Raw genomic sequence first — 6,400 nt, 5'->3', positions numbered from 1 at the left:
CAATACAGAGAATTGTAAAGTGTCCATGCAGCTGAAATCTAGATCTAATCAAGTGGTTAAATATATTCACCTCTTGTATCTCCTAATTTTCATGGTTTATATGATTATACATACATACATATATACACACATATATTTCCATGTTGGGATGTGGTTAGACATCATACACTCACCCACCCTTAGTTTTTTGCATATGACAATGTTTCACTGATAGGACACATATCACTATTATTTTTGCGTAGCCTCAACATCTTTGATTTTTAATTCTCGTAAATTCTGTGCGTAGCGTCTTTGTTCTACACTACATTTCTCAAACCTCCTAAAATATTAATAATATTTATATATATATACACATATATATATATATATGTTTATCATTCTTTTACAAGAAGGTTGACAGTGCAATGAAAGTTAACAGGCTGAAACTTCAAAGCCACTATCATAACTCTTCTTGTAAAAACATAATAAATTTATCTCTACAGAAAAAAGTACCAAATAATTCTTTAGTTTGATGTTTAATTGCTTTTATAACTTGATAAATACACACACACACATATACATACACACACATGCAAATATACAGGGTGTCCACAAAGTCATTAAGCAAATAGAAAAATTTATGTTTCAGACCCACAGATAATGTAATTTTAATAAACATGTAACATTAAAATGCAACAAAAATTTAGTTGCCATCTCTTCTAAATTTTTCGTGACTTTTTGAAATTATCTAAAGACTTTATGGACATCCTATATAAGCACATATATATATATGTGTGTGTGTGTGTGTATGCATAAATATGTATGTGTCTTCACAGATGATTATATATATATATATATATATATAACAAACTGGCAGAGTCATTGAAGCATTGGACAGGCTGTCCGATTCAGTACATCCTGAGATCAGTGTTTGCTCTGGACACTCTCTTGGGAAGTCCTTTTGCAGGTGCCCAAATATATTTTTAATAGGTTATTGTTCTCCATGTCAGCACACCAGCTGGCAGAAAACAACAACAATCTAAGAACCAAAAACTAAGCTACTCATGCATGTATGAATATGAGTGTATACACACATGTATATATATGTATGTGTGATTTTAGAACTTTCTCTAAAATATAAACAAAACTAAAAGTACCTTCTTTCCAAACATCTAAAAAAATACAACCAAAGACCCTTGGGTGCCTTTACTGAAGAAATGTCATCAATTATTGGGCACCACTGACTGAATACCTTATAATACATTGCAGTGGAGTTTCCTGTTGCCTTTTTTTCCCCAGTGGCCCACGATGGGATTTCCTTCAGCTCAGCACTAAGCTCACAAAAACGTTCATCAATTTTATGCTCCCTGTGGTGGTAGACAGTGTATCCCTCCCCACTAAAATAATAATAATAATTATTATAATGACAGAACAAGGTAGACTCAAACCTGGAGGGTTAAGTTTTTTGCTTTTGTCACTGCCAGCAACTAATTGTGCTGGTGAAAGTTACCCCCTCCACCAATTTATAGGGGTCCGCTGATACCCTATCAGATTCAATCACCTGGGAGATATTTCTAGTACGGGTGGGTGGGGTAGATCTTTTTTTTAATTTATCACAGTCCCCTTGATTAAACTTTGTGTTAAAGATCTCTTCATTCTATGACTAACTGGGGGATCAGGGTGGATAAAGGGTAGATAGGCTAACAAATCATTGGGTGCTGCTTTTTCTTCCAACTGGAGTGGGGGGGGGACAAAAAAATTAGAAAGGTGTAAAGATGGAAGGGTGGGGATCAGGTAAGTTAATGGCAATGTTTTCATAATTAAAGGGAGAGTAGAGAGTCTCAACTCAACCCGCCCATGTCTTTGCTTCCCTCTTTTTTTTTCTCTGCTTTCACTTATGTTCCAGGTTATCAGAAACTAAAACTCATGGAAATCTCATTAAAAAAATAAATAAAAACTGCTGACTTGGCGGCCCTCATGGCTGCTCAACTCCTTCCTGTTTCTCCATGTAATATTCCAACCATATTTAGAGCTTACTGTAGTGTTGTGAGTATGTGAATCTGAGCAAAAAAAAATTCAATTTTTTTCAGTGTGTTGTACACTCACTCACTCCACTCCCCATTCACATCTCAAATTAGACACATCACTCCCACTACCACCCACAACTTATTTCCCCCACCTCCTACCATTAGTAATTATGACATGGAAACATTTGCCAAGTATGGCTGCAATTTTGAAGAGAGAGTGACTGCAAACAAGAGCAAGTCTTATGACATTACATATACAAAATGTATGTATATTCATTATCTTGTTTGCTGATACACACACACACACACACACACACTCATTTTTCTTTAAACAGCAACAACAAGTCTTTGCTTAATAAATTGCAGTAGTCATATGTGCATGTGTGTGTATGTATATGTGTGTATATATATAATATATGTATATGTGTATATATATAATATATGCACACACATGCATATATATATATATATATATATATCAGTCATAGATCTCACTGAAGTAAATTCCATGCATTCTATTTCATGTATGTGTGTCTCTGTGTACATGTTTAAAGCAGGGCAGATGTTACTAGCATATAAGCACACACACACACAATGAAAGACAAGCATTTTAATTGTACCTGCCATTCAAAGAGACTTTGTAAGATGTTTTTTAATTTTCCATATTAATTACAAAAATTCACCTCATCCTTTTTTTTCCTCTTTTTTTTTCTTTTTGCTAAAGTGTAACCCCACCCTCCACTTTGACATAGGGAGACACTGTCAAATCCATACCTGCAGGGGACTGAAATAATAATAATAATAACAGACACGAAATGACAATGACACTAACACTTTGATCCGACCCTCATTAGTCCCTCGGATCGCTCTCAACAAAAAAAAAAAAATGAAAAATAATGATAATAATAATAATGATAATAGATCTTCAACACAAACAATAGTAAAATTTTAATGATGTGATGTGTTGTTTTATGTTGTGTGTGTGTGTGTGTGTGTCTGTATGTATGTGTTATTTACAATACCTAAAGTGATTAATATTAAATAAATGGTGATAATTTCTTTGATAAACTCTGTTCCGAGTCTGTCTGTATGTGGTTTGTACATTAACTATATCGTTTCACCAGTTACAAAGAAAGACCTGCACTTAATTCCAGTACAGTTTATAATAAATCCCACCCCATCATAAATATGTTGTACATACATAATATATACATATATATATATATTCATGTACACTTTTATATACACATGTATATATGTTTATATACACACACACATGTGTGTGTGTATACATATATATGTATATATAGTATGTATGTAGCTAGCTGAACCTCATCCCTAATTTCTAATTGCCCACCAACCCGACCCCACCACTTGCAGACTCAAAAAATATAAAATGTATAAATATTTCTAGATATTTCTTTCTAAAACCTATATATATATGTGTATGTGTCACTAAGTGGCACAGCCCCAAATTCCCTTTAACAACACTATCACCAATTCCATACCACACACCACCCCCCTTTCAGTCCTATCTGTAAAAACTGTGCTCCTGTACCTACAATGAAAAAAATATATAAATGAAAATTACAAAAAAAAAACCACCCCCGAAACTTCCCATTCAAAGTACATAACAAATGCAGTTACTGTACAGTAATTTATTATTATTCTTTCTATTTAAACCCTCTCTCGCCCACCCATCCTTACAAACTGTAAAATTTCAATGATGTACAGTTATTAAATTTAAACAAAATATTAAAAAAAAAATATAAAAAAAATATATACAGTTATTAAAGAATAAATTCAATTATCATATCTTTTGGTGTTTGTGTTTTTAATTATTGTTGTGAAAATTTTGCTATGTATATATCTTTTCTGTGTTTAATTCCTTTTTGTCTAAGTATATATGTATATATATGAGTGGCTGTTTAGTAAGTAGCTTGTTTACCAGCCACATGGTTCTGGGTTCAGTCCCACTGCGTGGCACCTTGGGCAAGTATCTTCTACTATAGCCTTGAGCTGACGAAAGCCTTGTGAGTGGATTCAATAGATAGAAACTGAAAGAAAAGGCGGCAAGCTGGCAGAATCATTAGCATGCCGGGCGAAATGCTTAGCAGTATTTCATCTGTCTTTACATTCTGTGTGCAAATGCCGCTGAGGTCGATTTTTGCCTTTCATCCTTTCAGGGTCGATTAAATAAGTACCAGTTACGCACTGGGGTTAATATTATCGACTTAATCCATTTGTCTGTGCTTGTTTGTCCCTCTGTGTAGCCCCTTGTGGGCAGTAAAGAAATAAGAAACTGAAAGAAGCCCGTCGTATATGTATTTGTGCTTGTCCACCCCCAACATTGCTTGACAACCAATGCTGGTGCAGTTATGTCCCCGTAACTTAGCGGTTCAGCTAAAGCAACCAATAGAATAAGTACTAGGCTTACAAAGTATAAGTCCTGAGGTCGATTTGCTTGACTAAAGGCGGTGTTCCAGCATGGCCACTGTCAAATGACAGAAGCAAGTAAAAGGATATATATATATATCATCACCATCGTCGTTATTGTTTATCGTTTCATTTGTGGCCATGCTGGAGCACTGCTTTGAGGGATTTTATTTTATAGTTAAATAATTCAACCCTATTATTTATGTGTGTCTAAGCCTGGTACTTATTCTTTCAGCTGCAGTCAAATGATTGAAGCATAAAAGAATATATATAAATGTAAGGGTCAAAGTGTAGGAAGTAAGTGAGTTTCAAGCAATCCAGAGGAAATATAAAAACAACTTTCAGGAACAACAGTAGTTTATTGGTGCGGAAGGTGGTGAATTTTTCCAATATTGAAGTATGATAAGCTGATAAGAATTTCATATTTCAAGGTTGGCAGCCAGGTTCATCAGATATGCAAATAAAAATCCACTAGTTAAGGAATGGAGCAGATAAAATCCAGACTGCATATGTTTCATAGTGAGCAGAGCCTCAAAAGTAGTAAAGATCGAAGTGAAGTGTATACAACAGGCTATTCTTTAGGCCAAGGGTATCTTGATTATTTTGCTTTGTCCATACCAAAACATAGAGGATTTGACCAGAGTGCAATATATATATATATATATATATATATAGTTCTATATTTAAGAGATGAGGATTTATGTACATTATTTACATTCGACGGATATTTGTCCTCATCTTGTTTGTTGTTAACACAACGTTTTGGCTGATATACCCTCTAGACTCCATCAGGTGTCTTGGGGAAATTTTGAACCTGGGTTCTCATTCCTAAGGTATTTTTCGATATTATTATTATTATTGTTGTTGTTAGTATTCAGGTCACTGCTTGGAATCAAACTCGGAATCTTGGGGTTAGTAGCTTGCGCTCTTATATGGCGTAGTAGTTAAGATTGCGGGCTACTAACCCCAAGATTCCAAGTTCAATTTCAAGCAGTGACCTGAACACTAACAATAATAATAATAACATCGAAAAATAACTTAGGAATGCGAACCCAGGTTCAAAATTTTCCCAAGACACCTGAAGAAGGCTGGAGGGTATATCAGCTGAAACGCTATGTTAACAACAAATAAGATGAGGACAAATATCCATCGAATGTAAATAATGTATGTATATATATATATATATATATATATATATATATATATATATATACAAATACTGAACTTAGCAGTTCAGCAAAAGAGACCAATAGAATAAGTACTAGGCTTACAAAGAATAAGTCCCGGGGTCGCTTTCTTTGACTAAAACCCTTTAAGGTGGTGCTCCAGCATGGCTGCAGTCAAGTAACTGAAACGAGCAAAAGAATAAGAGACTAATGCTAAAAACCTATTCACAAAGTAAACTCCTTCCCTCCTTGCCCTCCCACCCTATTTACAGCTAATGTGTTGCCTTGGAGAAGATAGAATGGTAAGACAAGGCATTGCATCATTCCATTTCTTGTTTCCCTTCATAAAGTCTTAGAAATTCCATCTGAAGCCATGTGTTCAATCAAAGGAAATCAATAATATTGTAAGGCTTCGCAATTTTAGAAAAAACAATAGAAGAAAAACAACAAAAATAATAAAATGAAATTAGGAAAAAAAAACTAAACAAAAATACTACAAAATGCATTTAAATTTAAGAAAAAAAAATTTTTTTTTCAAACTGACGATAATCAATAACTTTAATCAATTAACTCAAAATCAATAAAGTTGATCATGTGTGGAAATTCAGAAATTGATATCAATACCTACTTTGTTTAAGATTCACAGTAAATATATAACACCCCCACCCACTCTTCTGCACGTTCCATTCCACCACCACTCTCTTATCATCATCATCATCATCGCTGTCCCTAGATACTCTTATATATACACACTCACATCTAGTGTATATATTCAGGAATAACAGTGCAGTC

Source organism: Octopus sinensis, linkage group LG28, assembly GCF_006345805.1.
Source record: "Octopus sinensis linkage group LG28, ASM634580v1, whole genome shotgun sequence".
Taxonomy (NCBI): domain Eukaryota; kingdom Metazoa; phylum Mollusca; class Cephalopoda; order Octopoda; family Octopodidae; genus Octopus; species Octopus sinensis.
This window is presented reverse-complemented; position numbering follows the sequence as displayed.